Below are 20619 nucleotides of genomic sequence, written 5' to 3'. Positions count from 1 at the left end.
TAGGGGTTAATACTTGTAGTTAGGATTGCGGCGACGTTGGGGGGGGGCAGATTAGGGGTTAATAACTATAATGTAGGGGTCGGCGGTGTTAGGGACAGCAGATTAGGGGTTAATAGCTATAATGTAGGCGGCGGCGATTTGCGGTCGGCAGATTAGGGGTTAATACTTGTAGTTAGATTGCGGCGACGCTGGGGGGGCAGATTAGGGGTTAATAACTATAATGTAGGGGTCGGCGGTGTTAGGGACAGCAGATTAGGGGTTAATAGCTATAATGTAGGCGGCGGCGATATTGGGTCGGCAGATTAGGGGTTAATAGTTGTAGTTAGATTGCGGCGACGTTGGGGGGGGCAGATTAGGGGTTAATAACTATAATGTAGGGGTCGGCGGTGTTAGGGACAGCAGATTAGGGGTTAATAGTTATAATGTAGGTGGCGGCGATATTCGGTCGGCAGATTAGGGGTTAATAAAATAATGCAGGTGTCAGCGATAGCGGAGGCTGCAGATTAGGGGTTAATAAGTGTCAGATTAGGGGTGTTTAGAGACTCGGGGTACATGTTAGGGTGTTAGGTGCAGACTTAGTGTTTCCCCATAGGAAACAATGGGGCTGCGGTGTTAGTTTTTTTTCAGCCGAAACTCCCATTGTTTCCTATGGGGAAATGCCGAATCTTAACGAGCTAATTCGGATTTATTCGGAGATACGGCAGCTATTTCGGATTCATTCGGTAGATTCGGAAGTATTTTAATTCGGAAATCCGAATCGATCCGAATCTCCGAATTTACCGAATTTACCGAATTTCCGAATTAATCCGAAACGAACCGCACATGTCTAGTTTCCACATTTTGTCTCTCATAGTTGAGGTATACCTATGATGAAAATTACAGGCCTCTCTCATCTTCTTAAGTGGGAGAACTTGCACAATTGGTGGCTGACTAAATACTTTTATCCCCCACTGTATATATATATATATATATATATATATATGTCTTTATATGGGAATATATCTATTTATGTATTTATATGTGTATATATGTATTTACAGGTGTCTCTGATGAAGTGCATGTACGCATGCGCAAAACGCGTCATATCGTTGGGAGTGTACCAGTAATCTGTATGTTCTACATAGAACAAAGAATACATCTTTGATTGATATAAGAAGCAAGGACTCAGTCCTCCTCTTGTATTTCTTTCTATATATATTTATACTACAAACAGAAAAACAAATAGCAACTTTAGATAGACAAGACTTACTTCAAGGAAGGAATAATCTGGATAGGACCAAGAGATTTAACAAGACTGTGATGCCTAGTCAAAATCTCCTTTTTGTTACACAATTTAGTAAACAATATAATCAGATTTGTAGTATAGTCAAGAATAATCTGACCATTCTAAAAGGTGATGAAGCTTTAAAAGACATCTTAACATCTGGAGTCAAGTGCATAGCACGAAAAGCCCCTACCATAAGAGAAATAACTAGTAAGCAATTCACTGAAAAAGTAACAGTAGGCTCCAATTGGTTAAGCCTAAAATCAGGATGTTTTAAATGTGGCCATGTACCATGTAAAGGGTGCACGAGCATAAATGTGACAGATACTTTTTCTTCACACGTGGCAAATCAAACATTTCATATTAGGGACAGGATTGACTGTAATTCCCAATATGTGGTTTATCTAGTTAATTGCTTATTTTGCTCCTGCCAGTATGTAGGCATAACTACTCGCCCACTGAAAGATAGGATCCGTGAGCACTTGCGCTCTTTGGATGAAAAAGAGCCTAGAACACCTGTAGCTAAACACTTCAGACTCCATGGTATAGGTCCTAGATATTTCTCATTTATAGGCATTGACCTAATAAAAAAACATTCCAGAGGGGGAGATAGGGAAAAAAGCCTAAGGAAAAAAGAAGTTTTTTGGATTGTAAAATTACATACAAGAGCACCAGAGGGCATCAACAAGAGGATGGATGTTGACTTATTTGTTGAATAAGCCCCTTGCTGCCCTGTTATCTAATTCTTACATAATCCCTCTCTTGATTTGTTAAAAAAGTGTGTTAAAAAGTGAGTTACTATAAAAGCTAGTTTCTATCTGTTCCCTAGCTAATGAATATGATTAAATCAATACAACTCATTAGTTCCCTTGTCTGTTCAAATTAAAAATTAAAAATTAAAAATCAAAATGTATTTGAAAACTGACATAGTAAAATTGCTTATTATTGTAGTGAATTTCCTCATTTAAAATTAGATATAATAACCTTATATACATATTTTATTTATTTAGGGTTAATAATATTATTTAATGTTTATTTATAATAACATGACATACAAAAAATATTTATTGTGTTTCTTTTTTTAGAGAATATGTTTTCAAAAATTTAAAAAAAAATTTCTTCTCTTTTTTTTTACAAGAGATAGCTATAAGGTTAAGATTGGATCTATATTTAGCTATCTAATTTTCATATACTTGCTATTTTGGAAACAAAGTTTACATCTATATTTTTACAAGGTTCATAGCCAGTACTTTGTGTCCTATCCTCACTTATAAGTATCATTTATTTATTTACTTATGTTTAGATCCTAAACTTTATAAGATTAGTTATTGTTGTACTTATGAACTGTATTTTCTTTATTACTAAAAAAAAAAATTGTTATTGAATATATCACGATATATGTTTATATACACTTATAGGCTTCTATATATGAAGTGTTAGAATTTAATTATTTACACATGTATATTTATCTATAAGAAAAAGAATGAGTGGTTGGTTTGTTTACAGCAAACAATCTTATTACATAGTACAGGTTTAACTGTTATCCCATTTACCTAAAGATACCTGGATTGGTTACTTTGCTGTATATAAGCCCATTCACACCTTGAACACATCACCTCTGATGAAGCGCATGTGTGCATGCGCGAAACGCGTCAGGTGTTTTTGCTCTGGCTTCACCTTTTGTACCTGCACTCTGCCAATAAACTGGTTTTGAACTGACCTTGGATTAGATTTGGTCTCAATGCTCCCGCCTTTGGGGAGTTCTTGCCTTTTATATATATATATATATATATATATATATATATATATATATATATAGTGAAAATTGGATTAGCCGTATTAGTCCAGTAGATAAGATGCTCAAATAATAGAGTATTGCAGTATGCAGTGATACCTTTTTTATTGGACTAACATAATATTTCAAAGACAAGCTTTTGAGAGTTTTTCTCCCTTCCTCAGGTCTGAAGCAATACTGATCAATCTGATATAAAAACACACTACATACAACAAATGGAAGGGAGGGGGTGTCATAAATAGCAGAAGATGTGTCTGAAGGAGAATATAGCTGAGAATAGCCAGACAGAGTAAATAAACAGAGGAGAGTAAATAAGCAAGATGAGAGGAAAAAGGGGGGGGGAGGCATGGCATGCACAATTAGAGCTACAATAATGAATGAAAACAAATGGATATAATAAAAGTGAAATGAGAATGTAGAGAAAAAGAAACCAATATAAGGTAATAAGATGAGAGATTATAGAACGTTTTGGTAGTGTGTGAGAAAGCCAGAGTCTACATTAAGTCCTTCATTTCTGGTGTTGAAATGTGTGATCATTTTAATCTCAAACATATTTCGTTCATGAGAGTCTTTGAAATTCCCTTTAAGAACTTTAATCCTGAGGTTTAGGATGGTGTAACCAGTCTGGGTGAAGTGATGACCAACAGAGGTACAATATTTGTTTTCCTTGGGGTTTTTGAAGTGTCTGTGTAGATTCATTCTGAGATGCAGCTTTAGGCCAGTTTCTCCAATGAAGCAGCCCACACTGTACATGGTATCATTTACACCACATTAGCAGTTGGACACAAATAAGATCCTTTAATATTGTATGATGTGTTATTGTGTCTGGCTGTGTTGTTGTCACATATATGTTGACAGAGTTTGCAGAGTGATTTGTTGCATCGTTCAGTGCCATTCTGTGAAATCTTCTGTTCTGTGGTTAATTTGCTGCGGACCAATCTCTGTCTCAGGTTAGGCTGTTGTTTGAATGCTAGTATGGGGGGTTCAGGAAATATTTTTTTGAGTGTGGGGTCCTCTGAAATTAGTGGTTTTAGCTCTTTAATAATTTTGTTTACTCCTTCCAGAGAAGGGTTGTAAGTGACTACTAGAGTGGTTCTTGTTTTGTTTTCCTTTTCTTTGTATTGTAGGTGCCTTTCCCATGGTTTTTTTAGGGCAGATTTAATTTTTTTAGATATTGTCCTTTCCTTGTAGGACTTTTGCCTAAATGACTCTGACAGTGTACTCGGGTGCTGATCTCTGTCTTTTGTGTCAGAGCAAATGCGGTGATATCTGATAGCCTGGCTGCAGATGATACCTTGTTTGGTATGTTTGGGTTGGAAGCTAGAATTGTGGAGGTAGCTGTACCTGTCTGTGGGTTTTCTGTATACAGATGAATGAAGGATGCCATTGTTGCAGTTATTGTGCAGTCCAAGAAATTCACACTACGATTTGAAAAGTCCATTTTAAGGTTTATTGACGGGGGAAATTAATTAAATGATTTGTGGAAATCTAAAAGGCATTCTTCTCCTTCTGTCCATATTATGAAAATATCATTGATGTAACAATAATATGTATAAGGTTTGTGGGGCTGAGTACACAACTCGTGCATGCCATGCCCCCCTTTTTTCCTTTTGTTTTTCCTCTCATCTTGCTTATTTACTCTCCTCTGTTTATTTACTATTTCTGGCTATTCTCAGCTATATTCTCCTTTAGACACATCCTCTGCTATTTATGACACCCCTCTCACCCCCTCCCTCCCTTCCATTTGTTGTATGTTGTGTGTTTCTATATCAGATTGATCAGTATTGCTTCAGACCTGAGGAAGGGAGGAAAACTCTCGAAAGCTTGTCTTTGAAATATTATGTTAGTCCAATAAAAAAGGTATCACTGCATACTGCAATACTCTATTATTTGAGCATTATATATATATATATATATACATATATATATATATATATATATATATATATATATATATATATACAAAACATGGGGTGGGGTCAGCACTCTCAGGCCGGACCGGGTACACATCCTATGACCCTGCAACATGCACAGCCCTGGGTGCAAACCAGCACTCTCAGGAAGCTGTACTGTCACCAGAGCCACAGGCAGTTAACCCCAGTCAGGCCTGGGTGCAAGGCCCAAACAAGGAAAATTACAAAAAATAATATTTTTTAATATAAACACACAGAAAAAGTCCAGCACTCACTCACAAGCTCTCAACTAAGATAAAAAGCAGCAATGGAAGAATTACTTACCGCATCTGGCCAAATGGGAAAAGCCCAGGTACTTCGTCAAGGTTTCTTCCAATAAACCTGGGTCCCTAAACAGCCACACAATGCAGGCTCACAATCAAACAACTGTGAAAAAAAGCAACTGTGAAAAAATGGAGGGTGCACAGGCTTATGTAATTTCCCAAACATATACAAAACATGGGGTGGGGTCAGCACTCTCAGGCCGGACCGGGTACACATCCTATGACCCTGCAACATGCACAGCCCTGGGTGCAAACCAGCACTCTCAGGAAGCTGTACTGTCACCAGAGCCACAGGCAGTTAACCCAAGTCAGGCCTGGGTGCAAGGCCCAAACAAGGAAAATTACAAAAAATAATATTTTTTAATATAAACACACAGAAAAAGTCCAGCACTCACTCACAAGCTCTCAACTAAGATAAAAAGCAGCAATGGAAGAATTAGTTACCGCATCTGGCCAAATGGGAAAAGCCATGTTAGTCCAGAGGTTTAGATATCAAAAATAACAAGAGTATTGCATTGAGCAATGATAGTTTTTTTATTGGACTAATGATATATTTATAAGTTGACAAGCTTTCAGAAGAATTTCTTCCTTTCTCAAGTCTGAAGTAATACTGACCAATTCAATGAAATTTACAGATTTTATCTTAAAACCCAGCCATGTGGAATCTGTTAGTGCTCTACAAATAAATGATAATAATAATAATAGAAAATAACACAGGATGGCTAAAAAGAACAGAAAGTGTTACAGAGGTCTGAGTGCATGGAGAGGTAAAAATCATGAGGGAGGATTAGGTGACAGAGGCAGACAGTGTCCAGTGTAGGAGAACAGACAGGAAAAATATATAGTTAGACACAGAGCATATACGGACAAAGTTATATATCAACTTGGAATCAATATGTATAAAGATGTGAAATTATGTATACAGGAGGAATATAAGAGTCAAAAAAGAAGAAAAAGAAAGAAAGAAAAAAAGATAATAACAATGACAAAAGCGTGGACATAGGCTTACCTGTGCACCTATGCATAGAGAGTGTGGAATATACAATGTAATTGACTATATGAAAGTACATTGCAAAAAATGATGATAATGTGTTAAGAATCCAGAGTCCACATTTAGTCCAGAATTAAACAGGTTGAAGTGCATAATCATTTTCATTTCAAAGGTTTTTCTTTCCATTGTGTTTTTGAAGTTTCCTCTGAGAATCTTGATTTTGAGGTTTTGGATGGAGTGGTCAAGTTGGGTGAAATGGTGACCAACAGGTATACAGTATTTTGTTTCACAGTGATTTTTGATTGAGTTTCTGTGTGAGTTCATCCAAAGGTGCAGTTTTTGGCTTGTTTCTGCAATATAACATCCCACTTCACATGCAGTGCAATGTATCATGTATACCACATTTGCAGACATACATGAATATGCCCCTTTAATGTTATAGGATTTATTATTGTGATCTGATGTGCTGCATTCGCAAATGTTTTGACATAGTTTGCAGAGAGCTTTATTGTAGCGCTTGATAACATTCTGAGGCCTAGATTTGGAGTTTGGCGGTAGCCGTGAAAACCAGCGTTAGAGGCTCCTAACGCTGGTTTTAGGCTACTGCCGGTATTTGGAGTCAGTCAAAAAAGGGTCTAACGCTCACTTTTCAGCCGCGACTTTTCCATACCGCAGATCCCCTTACGTCATTTGCGTATCCTATCTTTTCAATGGGATCTTTCTAACTCCGGTATTTAGAGTCGTGTCTGAAGTGAGCGTTAGAAATCTAACGACAAAACTCTAAATCTAGCCGTGAGTGTTCTATTTTTCAAGGGGTAACTTCCTGTGGACCAGTTTCTGTTTTAGTGGTTGTTTGAGTGCGGGGACAGAGGGTTTTGGAACTATTTTTTTGAGTGTGAGATACTCTAAGAGTAGTGGATGTAAGTCTTTTATGATTTTTCATATTCCTTCGACAGCAGGGTTATATTTGACTACTAGTGGGATACTAGTGATATATTTTTCTTCTCCCTGGATTGTAGCAAGTGTTCATGTGGGGTATTGAGGGCAGAGTTCATTTGTTTGTTTAAAACCCTTCTTTTGTAACCTTTCTCTCTGAATGATTGGGACATTGTGATGAGTTGTTTGTCACAGTCCTTGGTGTCTGAGCAAATTCTGTGATATCTGGTAGATTATGGATAGTAGATGAGAACATGAAAAAACATATTTATGCAAAATTTATTTTTAATTTTAACTATGTATTTACTTTAAATATTTCACATTCTAATGTTCTGCACATAGCAGAGTATGTTCTATGTATTTTTAAAGAAATATTGTCTCATATATATATATATATATCAAAATACCATCAGATTTATGTAGAAATATGTATTTATGAATAAATAAAACATATTCTATTTGTAAAACATTGGAATGTGTATGGTGTGTGCAGTGTGTGGTGTATGGTATTGTGTGTGCTTTGATGTGGTATTGATTGTGGTCTTATGTGTGGTGTGGTGTTGTATGCGGTGTGGTATTGTGTGTGTTTAAATGAGACAAAACAAGATAAAGAATGAAAATGTATAGAAGCTTTGACTACAGTGTGTATGTATATATATATATATATATATATATCTATATCTATATTAACAACTCACAAACAAGATATCTACAGCTACCAGGGTACTGGGCAAAAATAATTAATCAATCCAAAGGCAACATGTTCGCATTCACTGAATTTTCAATCACACTTTGTTTGTGTAACATTTTGGGTTATTCCACCTTTCTCTCAGATAAACAAGTTTGATTGAAAATACAGTTAGTGCAGACATCTTGACTTTGTATTGATAAATCTATATTTATTTTTCTATTGATATCTATCTATCTATCTATCTATCTACAGTATATACACATTCTTTCTCTGGTGTCTTCTGTATTCATAGTGCCACCCGGCTGGTGGTAGGGAGGGCTCACATTCACTGCTCTTGTAAGGGGACACAACATTTCTAATGACTGCCCACCAAATATCTCCAAAACAACACAAACGGCTAGATTTAGAGTTTGGCGTCAGCCGTCAAAACCAGCGTTAGAGGCTCCGAACGCTGGTTTTGGGCTACCGCTGGTATTTAGAGTCAGGAAAGGGTCTAACGCTCACTTTCCAGCCGCAACTTTTCCATACCGCAGATCCCCCTACGCCATTTGCGTATCCTATCTTTTCAATGGGATCTTTCTAACGCCGGTATTTAGAGTCGCGGCTGAAGTGAGCGTTAGAAATCTAATGACAAAACTCCAGCCGCAGAGAAAAGTCAGTAGTTAACAGCTTTCTGGGCTAACGCCGGTTCATAAAGCTCTTAACTACTGTACTCTAAAGTACACTAACACCCATAAACTACCTATGTACCCCTAAACCGAGGCCCCCCCACATCGCCGCCACTCTATTAAAAATGTTTAACCCCTAATCTGCCGACCGCACACCGCCGCCACTTACGTTATCCCTATGTACCCCTAATCTGCTGCCCCTAACACCGCCGACCCCTATATTATATTTATTAACCCCTAATCTGCCCCCCACAATGTCGCCGCCAGCTACCTACAATTATTAACCCCTAATCTGCCGACCGGACCTCACCGCTACTATGTTCCGCTACAGGATGTTCCGCGTCGAAGGTCTGCAAGATGGATCCTGAAGAAAGAAGATTGAAGATCCCGCTTGGAAGATGACATCACCCGGATGGAAGACTTCTTCAGCGCCGCTTGGAGGATCACTTCATCGGATGGAAGACTTCTTCAGCGCCCCTTGAAGGATCACTTCTGCTGCTCCGGATCTGCTCTTCAGTTCCATCGGTGGCTCGGCTGAGTGAAGACGACTCAAGGTAGGATGATCTTCAGGGGGTAGTGTTAGGTTTTTTTAAGGGGGGTTTGGGTTAGATTAGGGGTATGTGGGTGGTGGGTTTTAATGTTGGGGGGGTTGTATTTTTCTTTTACAGGCAAAAGAGCAGTTTTCTTTGGGGCATGCCCCGCAAAAGGCCCTTTTGAGGGCTGGTAAGGTAAAAGAGCTTTGAACTTTTTTAATTTAGAATAGGGTAGGGCATTTTTTTTATTTTGGGGGGCTTTGTTATTTTATTAGGAGGCTTAGAGTAGGTGTAATTAGTTTAAAATTGTTGTCATATTTTTCTAATGTTTGTAAATATTTTTTTATTTTTTGTAACTTAGTTCTTTTTTTATTTTTTTGTACTTTAGTTAGTTTATTTAATTGTATTTATTTGTAGGTATTGTATTTAATTAATTTATTGATAGTGTAGTGTTAGGTTTAATTGTAGATAATTGTAGGTATTTTATTTAATTAATTTATTGATAGTGTAGTGTTAGGTTTAATTGTAACTTAGGTTAGGATTTATTTTACAGGTAATTTTGTAATTAATTTAACTAGGTAGCTATAAAATAGTTATTAACTATTTAATAACTGTTGTACCTAGTTAAAATAAATACAAAGTTGCCTGTAAAATAAAAATAAATCCTAAAATAGCTACAATATAATTATTAGTTATATTGTAGCTATTTTAGGGTTTATTTCACAGGTAAGTATTTAGTTTTAAATAGGAATAATTTATTTCATGATAGGAATGTTTTTTTAGATTAATTTAAATAATATTTAAATATTTGTACCTGGTTAAAATAAATACAAAGTTACCTGTAAAATAAATATAAATCCTAAAATAGCTACTATGTAATTATTAATTATATTGTAGCTATCTTAGGGTTTATTTTACAGGTAAGTATTTAGTTTTAAATAGGAATAATTTATTAAAGTATAGTGTAGTGTTAGGTGTAATTGTAACTTAGATTAGTTTTTATTTTACAGGTAAATTTATCTTTATTTTAGCTAGGTAACTATTAAATAGTTAATAACTATTTAATAGCTATTGTAACTAGTTAAAATAAATTGAAATTTGCCTGTAAAATAAATATTAATCCTAAAATAGCTACAATATAATTATAATTTATATTGTAGCTATATTAGGGTTTATTTTACAGGTAAGTATTTAGCTTTAAATAGGAATAATTTATTTAATAAGAGTTAATTTATTTTGTTAGATTTAAATTATATTTATTTTAGGGGGGTGTTAGTGTTAAGGTTAGACTTAGCTTTAGGGGTTAATACATTTATTAGAGTAGCAGTGAGGTCCGGTCGGCAGTAGGTGTCGGCGATGTTAGGGAGGGCAGATTAGGGGTTAATACTATTTATTATAGGGTTATTGAGGCGGGAGTGAGGTGGATTAGGGGTTAATACATTTATTATAGTAGCGGTGAGGTCCGGTCGGCAGATTAGGGGTTAATAATTGTAGGTAGGTGGAGGCGACGTTGGGGGCGGCAGATTAGGGGTTAATAAATATAATATAGGGGTTGGCTGTGTTAGGGGCAGCAGATTAGGGGTACATAGGGATAACGTAGGTTGCGGCGGTGTATGGAGCGGCAGATTAGGGGTTAAAAAAAATATGCAGGGGTCAGCGATAGCGGGGGGCGGCAGATTAGGGGTTAATAAGTGTAAGGTTAGGGGTGTTTAGACTCGGGGTTCATGTTAGGGTGTTAGGTGCAGACTTAGGAAGTGTTTCCCCATAGGAAAAAATGGGGCTGCGTTAGGAGCTGAACGCTGCTTTTTTGCAGGTGTTAGGTTTTTTTTTCAGCTCAAAATGCCCCATTGTTTTCTATGGGGGAATCGTGCACGAGCACGTTTTTTAAGCTGGCCGCGTCTGTAAGCACCGCTGGTATTGAGAGTTGCAGTGGCGGTAAATATCCTCTACGCTCCCTTTTTGGAGCCTAACGCAGCCCTTCTGTGAACTCTAAATACCAGGTGCGGGAGAAAAAACGCACCCCTTTGGCCGCAGAACTCTAAATCTAGCCGAAAGTGTTTAGACATTTTTTTACACAAAACAAAAAAAAAAATCAATACAAGTTGTCCACATGAAAAAAAGCAACTGTTCTTATTAAAACTTAATGGGACATGAAACTCAATTTTTTCTTTCATGATTCAGATAGAAGAAAATTGGAATGTTGTTAAATATTGTATTCTCTATTATCCTATTTGCTTCATTCTTTAGATATCCTTTGTTGAAGAAATAGCATTGCACATGGGTGAGACAATCAAGCACGGCATCTATGTGCAGTCACCAATCAGCAGCTACTAAACCTATTTAGATTTACTTTTCAACAAAGGATAGCAAATGAATGAAGCAAATAAGATAATATAAATACATTGGAAAGTTGTTTAAAATTGCATGCTCTTTCTAAATCATTAAAGAATAAATTTGGGTTACATGTTCCTTTAAGCAATGTTTAATGACATAGGGAACAGCTACAGTTTTTAATATTAATAAAAAAAAAAAAAAAACACACACACACTGAACCTTCAAAATTTGAACATTTGCAGTCACTACCCCACAAGCACTGTTCCCTCTAAGGTGTGCGTAAAGCACACGATTGTTTTAGATAAGCACACAGGAATTGGGCATTTTTTTTCTCATTAGTGGGCTGTTCTACTGTGCCAGTGGGGAGAAGTTTCATATACTTGCTATTTTGGAAACAAAGTTTACATCTATATTTTTACAAGGTTCATAGCCAGTACTTTGTGTCCTATCCTCACTTATAAGTATCATTTATTTATTTACTTATGTTTAGCCCCTTAACGACTGAGGACGTGCAGGGTACGTCCTCAGAAAAAAGGCAGTTAATGCCTGAGAACGTACCCTGCACGTCCTCAGTGTGGAAAGCAGCTGGAAGCGATCCTGCTCGCTTCCAGCTGCTTTCCGGTTATTGCAGTGATGCCTCGATATAGAGGCATCCTGCAATAACCTTTTTAAGTCATCCGGTGCAGAGAGAGCCACTCTGTGGCCCTCTCTGCACCGGAGATCGGTGGCTACCTGCGTTGGTGGGTGGGAGCCGGACCGGGAGGCGGGTGGCGGCCATCGATGGCCATGTGGATCTGAAGGGGGGCGGGATCGTGGGCGGGGGTGGCTGGGGGCGCGCACGGGCGCATGCACGTGCACGGGAGGGTGGGGGCGGGCGCGTGCACGGGGAGGGAGCGGGTGGGAACCGCTACACTGCAGAAAATGGGGATATAAAAAATATAATAAAAACTAAAATCCAAACAATCAGCAAGGTGGTGGGGGTTTGTTTGTGGGGGGTGGGGGGTTGGGGGAAGCTACACTACAGAAAAAAACAAAAAAAACCCCCAAAAAAGCACTTTTTATTGTAAACTGGGTACTGGCAGACAGCTGCCAGTACCCAAGATGGCCCCCAATAAGGCAGAGGGGAGGGTTAGAGAGCGGTTTTGGGGGGGATCAGGGAGGTTGGGGGCTAAGGGGGGGATCCTACACAGTAGCATATGTAAATATGCTAAAAAAAATTTCATTTTTTTTTTAAAAACCCTTTTATTTTAGTACTGGCAGACTTTCTGCCAGTACTTAAGATGGCGGGGACAATTGTGGGGTGGGGGAGGGAAGGGAGCTGTTTGGGAGGGATCAGGGGGTGGGATGTGTCAGATGGGAGGCTGATCTCTACACTAAAGCTAAAATTAACCCTGCAAGCTCACTACAAACTCCCTAATTAACCCTTTCACTGCTAGCCATAATACACGTGTGAGGCGCAACAGGATTTAGTGGCCTTCTAATTACCAGAAAGCAACGCCAAAGTCATATATGTCTGCTATTTCTGAACAAAGGGGATCCCAGACAAGCATTTACAACCATTTGTGCCATAATTGCACAAGCTGTTTGTAAATGATTTCAGTGAGAAACCTAAAATTGTGAAAAATTTTACGTTTTTTTTTAATTTGATCGCATTTGGCGGTGAAATGGTGGCATGAAATATACCAAAATGTGCCTAGATCAATACTTGGGGTTGTCTACTACACTACACTAAAGCTAAAATTAACCCTACAAGCTCCCTAAAAGCTCCCTAATTAACCCCTTAACTGCTGGGCATGATACACTTGTGGTGCGCAGTGGCATTTAGCGGCCTTCTAATTACCAAAAAGCAACGCCAAAGCCATATATGTGTGCTATTTCTGAACAAAGGGGATCCCAGAGAGGAATTTACAACCATTTATGCCATAATTGCACAAGCTGTTTGTAAATGATTTCAGTGAGAAACCTAAAGTTTGTGAAAAAATTTGTGAAAAAGTGAACAATTTTTTGTATTTGATCGCATTTGGCGGTGAAATGGTGGTATGAAATATACCAAAATTGGCCTAGATCAATACTTTGGGATGTCTACTAAAAAAAAATATATACTTGTCAAGGGATATTCAGGGATTCCTGAAAGATATCAGTGTTCTAATGTAACTAGCGCTAATTTTGGAAAAAAATGGTTTGGAAATAGCAAAGTGCTACTTGTATTTATGGCCCTATAACTTGCAAAAAAAGCAAAGAACATGTAAACATTGGGTATTTCTAAACTCAGGACAAAATTTAGAAACTATTTAGCATGGGTGTTTTTTGGTGGTTTTAGATATGTAACAGATTTTGGGGGTCAAAGTTAGAAAAAGTGTGTTTTTTTCCATTTTTTCCTCATATTTTATAATTTTTTTTATAGTAAATTATAAGATATGATGAAAATAATGGTATCTTTAGAAAGTCCATTTAATGGCGAGAAAAACGGTATATAATATGTGTGGGTACAGTAAATGAGTAAGAAGAAAATTACAGCTAAACACAAACACCGCAAAAATGTAAAAATAGCCTTGGTCCCAAACGGACAGAAAATGGAAAAGTGCTCTGGTCACTAAGGGGTTAGATCCTAAACTTTATAAGATTAGTTATTGTTGTACTTATGAACTGTATTTTCTTTATTACTAAAAAAAAAAATTGTTATTGAATATATCACGATATATGTTTATATACACTTATAGGCTTCTATATATGAAGTGTTAGAATTTAATTATTTACACATGTATATTTATCTATAAGAAAAAGAATGAGTGGTTGGTTTGTTTACAGCAAACGATCTTATTACATAGTACAGGTGTAACTGTCATCCCATTTACCTAAAGATACCTGGATTGGTTACTTTGCTGTATATAAGCCCATTCACACCTTGAACACATCACCTCTGATGAAGCGCATGTGTGCATGCGCGAAACGCGTCAGGTGTTTTTGCTCTGGCTTCACCTTTTGTACCTGCACTCTGCCAATAAACTGGTTTTGAACTGACCTTGGATGTAGCTTTGGTCTCAATTCTCCCGCCTTTGGGGAGTTCTTGCCTTTTATATATATATATATATATATATATATATATATATAGTGAAAATTGGATTAGCCGTATTAGTCCAGTAGATAAGATGCTCAAATAATAGAGTATTGCAGTATGCAGTGATACCTATTTTATTGGACTAACATAATATTTCAAAGACAAGCTTTTGAGAGTTTTTCTCCCTTCCTCAGGTCTGAAGCAATACTGATCAATCTGATATAAAAACACACTACATACAACAAATGGAAGGGAGGGGGTGTCATAAATAGCAGAAGATGTGTCTGAAGGAGAATATAGCTGAGAATAGCCAGACAGAGTAAATAAACAGAGGAGAGTAAATAAGCAAGATGAGAGGAAAAAGGGGGGGGGGGGGAGGCATGGCATGCACGATTAGAGCTACAATAATGAATGAAAACAAATGGATATAATAAAAGTGAAATGAGAATGTAGAGAAAAAGAAACCAATATAAGGTAATAAGATGAGAGATTATAGAACGTTTTGGTAGTGTGTGAGAAAGCCAGAGTCTACATTAAGTCCTTCATTTCTGGTGTTGAAATGTGTGATCATTTTAATCTCAAACATATTTCGTTCATGAGAGTCTTTGAAATTCCCTTTAAGAACTTTAATCCTGAGGTTTAGGATGGTGTAACCAGTCTGGGTGAAGTGATGACCAACAGAGGTACAATATTTGTTTTCCTTGGGGTTTTTGAAGTGTCTGTGTAGATTCATTCTGAGATGCAGCTTTAGGCCAGTTTCTCCAATGAAGCAGCCCACACTGTACACGGTATCATTTACACCACATTAGCAGTTGGACACAAATAAGATCCTTTAATATTGTATGATGTGTTATTGTGTCTGGCTGTGTTGTTGTCACATATATGTTGACACAGTTTGCAGAGTGATTTGTTGCATCGTTCAGTGCCATTCTGTGAAATCTTCTGTTCTGTGGTTAATTTGCTGCGGACCAATCTCTGTCTCAGGTTAGGCTGTTGTTTGAATGCTAGTATGGGGGGTTCAGGAAATATTTTTTTGAGTGTGGGGTCCTCTGAAATTAGTGGTTTTAGCTCTTTAATAATTTTGTTTACTCCTTCCAGAGAAGGGTTGTAAGTGACTACTAGAGTGGTTCTTGTTTTGTATTCCTTTTCTTTGTATTGTAGGTGCCTTTTCAATGGTGTTTTTAGGGCAGATTTTATTTTTTTAGATATTGTCCTTTCCTTGTAGGACTTTTGCCTAAATGACTCTGACAGTGTACTCAGGTGCTGATCTCTGTCTTTTGTGTCAGAGAAAATGCGGTGACATCTGATAGCCTGGCTGCAGATGATACCTTGTTTGGTATGTTTGGGTTGGAAGCTAGAATTGTGGAGGTAGCTGTACCTGTCTGTGGGTTTTCTGTATACAGATGAATGAAGGATGCCATTGTTGCAGTTATTGTGCAGTCCAAGAAATTCACACTACGATTTGAAAAGTCCATTTTAAGGTTTATTGACGGGGGGAAATTAATTAAATGATTTGTGGAAATCTAAAAGGCATTCTTCTCCTTCTGTCCATATTATGAAAATATCATTGATGTAACAATAATATGTATAAGGTTTGTGGGGCTGAGTACACAACTCGTGCATGCCATGCCCCCCTTTTTTCCTTTTGTTTTTCCTCTCATCTTGCTTATTTACTCTCCTCTGTTTATTTACTATTTCTGGCTATTCTCAGCTATATTCTCCTTTAGACACATCCTCTGCTATTTATGACACCCCTCTCACCCCCTCCCTCCCTTCCATTTGTTGTATGTTGTGTGTTTCTATATCAGATTGATCAGTATTGCTTCAGACCTGAGGAAGGGAGGAAAACTCTCGAAAGCTTGTCTTTGAAATATTATGTTAGTCCAATAAAAAAGGTATCACTGCATACTGCAATACTCTATTATTTGAGCATTATATATATATATATATATATATATATATATATATATATATATATATATATACAAAACATGGGGTGGGGTCAGCACTCTCAGGCCGGACCGGGTACACATCCTATGACCCTGCAACATGCACAGCCCTGGGTGCAAACCAGCACTCTCAGGAAGCTGTACTGTCACCAGAGCCACAGGCAGTTAACCCCAGTCAGGCCTGGGTGCAAGGCCCAAACAAGGAAAATTACAAAAAATAATATTTTTTAATATAAACACACAGAAAAAGTCCAGCACTCACTCACAAGCTCTCAACTAAGATAAAAAGCAGCAATGGAAGAATTACTTACCGCATCTGGCCAAATGGGAAAAGCTCAGGTACCTCGTCAAGGTTTCTTCCAATAAACCTGGTTCCCTAAACAGCCACACAATGCAGGCTCACAATCAAACAACTGTGAAAAAAAGCAACTGTGAAAAAATGGAGGATGCACAGGCTTATGTAATTTCCCAAACATATACAAAACATGGGGTGGGGTCAGCACTCTCAGGCCGGACCGGGTACACATCCTATGACCCTGCAACATGCACAGCCCTGGGTGCAAACCAGCACTCTCAGGAAGCTGTACTGTCACCAGAGCCACAGGCAGTTAACCCAAGTCAGGCCTGGGTGCAAGGCCCAAACAAGGAAAATTACAAAAAATAATATTTTTTAATATAAACACACAGAAAAAGTCCAGCACTCACTCACAAGCTCTCAACTAAGATAAAAAGCAGCAATGGAAGAATTAGTTACCGCATCTGGCCAAATGGGAAAAGCCATGTTAGTCCAGAGGTTTAGATATCAAAAATAACAAGAGTATTGCATTGAGCAATGATAGTTTTTTTATTGGACTAATGATATATTTATAAGTTGACAAGCTTTCAGAAGAATTTCTTCCTTTCTCAAGTCTGAAGTAATACTGACCAATTCAATGAAATTTACAGATTTTATCTTAAAACCCAGCCATGTGGAATCTGTTAGTGCTCTACAAATAAATGATAATAATAATAATAGAAAATAACACAGGATGGCTAAAAAGAACAGAAAGTGTTACAGAGGTCTGAGTGCATGGAGAGGTAAAAATCATGAGGGAGGATTAGGTGACAGAGGCAGACAGTGTCCAGTGTAGAACAGACAGGAAAAATATATAGTTAGACACAGAGCATATACGGACAAAGTTATATATCAACTTGGAATCAATATGTATAAAGATGTGAAATTATGTATACAGGAGGAATATAAGAGTAAAAAAAGAAGAAAAAGAAAGAAAGAAAAAAAGATAATAACAATGACAAAAGCGTGGACATAGGCTTACCTGTGCACCTATGCATAGAGAGTGTGGAATATACAATGTAATTGACTATATGAAAGTACATTGCAAAAAATGATGATAATGTGTTAAGAATCCAGAGTCCACATTTAGTCCAGAATTAAACAGGTTGAAGTGCATTATCATTTTCATTTCAAAGGTTTTTCTTTCCATGGTGTTTTTGAAGTTTCCTCTGAGAATCTTGATTTTGAGGTTTTGGATGGAGTGGTCAAGTTGGGTGAAATGGTGACCAACAGGTATACAGTATTTTGTTTCACAGTGATTTTTGATTGAGTGTCTGTGTAAGTTCATCCAAAGGTGCAGTTTTTGGCTTGTTTCTGCAATATAACATCCCACTTCACATGAAGTGCAATGTATCATGTATACCACATTTGCAGACATACATGAATATGCCCCTTTAATGTTATAGGATTTATTATTGTGATCTGATGTGCTGCTTTCGCAAATGTTTTGACATAGTTTGCAGAGAGCTTTATTGTAGCGCTTGATAACATTCTGAGGCCTAGATTTGGAGTTTGGCGGTAGCCGTGAAAACCAGCGTTAGAGGCTCCTAACGCTGGTTTTAGGCTACCGCCGGTATTTGGAGTCAGTCAAAAAAGGGTCTAACGCTCACTTTTCAGCCGCGACTTTTCCATACCGCAGATCCCCTTACGTCATTTGCGTATCCTATCTTTTCAATGGGATCTTTCTAACTCCGGTATTTAGAGTCGTGTCTGAAGTGAGCGTTAGAAATCTAACGACAAAACTCTAAATCTAGCCGTGAGTGTTCTATTTTTCAAGGGGTAGCTTCCTGTGGACCAGTTTCTGTTTTAGTGGTTGTTTGAATGCCGGGACAGAGGGTTTTGGAAATATTTTTTTGAGTGTGGGATACTCTAAGAGTAGTGGATGTAAGTCTTTTATGATTTTTCATATTCCTTCGACAGCAGGGTTATATTTGACTACTAGTGGGATACTAGTGATATATTTTTCTTCTCCCTGGATTGTAGCAAGTGTTCATGTGGGGTATTGAGGGCAGAGTTCATTTGTTTGTTTAAAACCCTTCTTTTGTAACCTTTCTCTCTGAATGATTGGGACATTGTGATGAGTTGTTTGTCACAGTCCTTGGTGTCTGAGCAAATTCTGTGATATCTGGTAGATTATGGATAGTAGATGAGAACATGAAAAAACATATTTATGCAAAATTTATTTTTAATTTTAACTATGTATTTACTTCAAATATTTCACATTCTAATGTTCTGCACATAGCAGAGTATGTTCTATGTATTTTTAAAGAAATATTGTCTCATATATATATATATCAAAATACCATCAGATTTATGTAGAAATATGTATTTATGAATAAATAAAACATATTCTATTTGTAAAACATTGGAATGTGTATGGTGTGTGCAGTGTGTGGTGTATGGTATTGTGTGTGCTTGGATGTGGTATTGATTGTGGTCTTATGTGTGGTGTGGTGTTGTATGCGGTGTGGTATTGTGTGTGTTTAAATGAGACAAAACAAGATAAAGAATGAAAATGTATAGAAGCTTTGACTACAGTGTGTATGTATATATATATGTATATATATATATATCTATATCTATATTAACAACTCACAAACAAGATATCTACAGCTACCAGGGTACTGGGCAAAAATAATTAATCAATCCAAAGGCAACATGTTCGCATTCACTGAATTTTCAATCACACTTTGTTTGTGTAACATTTTGGGTTATTCCACCTTTCTCTCAGATAAACAAGTTTAAATGAAAATACAGTTAGTGCAGACATCTTGACTTTGTATTGATAAATCTATATTTATTTTTCTATTGATATCTATCTATCTATCTATTTATCTATCTACAGTATATACACATTCTTTCTCTGGTGTCTTCTGTATTCATAGTGCCACCCGGCTGGTGGTAGGGAGGGCTCACATTCACTGCTCTTGTAAGGGGACACAACATTTCTAATGACTGCCCACCAAATATCTCCAAAACAACACAAACGGCTAGATTTAGAGTTTGGCGTTAGCCATCAAAACCAGTGTTAGAGGCTCCTAACGCTGGTTTTGGGCTACCGCTGGTATTTAGAGTCAGGAAAGGGTCTAACGCTCACTTTCCAGCCGCGACTTTTCCATACCGCAGATCCCCCTACGCCATTTGAGTATCCTATCTTTTCAATGGGATCTTTCTAACGCCGGTATTTAGAGTCGCGGCTGAAGTGAGCGTTAGAAATCTAACGAAAAAACTCCAGCTGCAGAGAAAAGTCAGTAGTTAACAGCTTTCTGGGCTAACGCCGGTTCATAAAGCTCTTAACTACTGTACTCTAAAGTACACTAACACCCATAAACTACCTATGTACCCCTAAACCGAGGCCCCCCCACATCGCCGCCACTCTATTAAAAATGTTTAACCCCTAATCTGCCGACCGCACACCGCCGCCACTTACGTTATCCCTATGTACCCCTAATCTGCTGCTCCTAACACCACAGACCCCTATATTATATTTATTAACCCCTAATCTGCCCCCCACAACGTCGCCGTCAGCTACCTAAAATTATTAACCCCTAATCTGCCCACTGGACCTCACCGCTACTATAATAAAGTTATTAACCCCTAATCCGCCTCACTCCTGCCTCAATAACCCTATAATAAATAGTATTAACCCCTAATCTGCCCTCCCTAACATCACCGACAGCTAACTTCAAGTATTAACCCCTAATCTGCCGACCGGACCTCACCGCTACTCTAATAAATGTATTAACCCCTAAAGATAAGTCTAACCCTAACCCTAACACCCCCCTAAATTAAATATAATTTAAATCTAACAAAATAAATTAACTCTTATT

Source organism: Bombina bombina, chromosome 2 (genome assembly GCF_027579735.1).
Source record: "Bombina bombina isolate aBomBom1 chromosome 2, aBomBom1.pri, whole genome shotgun sequence".
Lineage (NCBI taxonomy): Eukaryota > Metazoa > Chordata > Amphibia > Anura > Bombinatoridae > Bombina > Bombina bombina.
Note: the sequence above shows the minus strand (reverse complement) of the source record.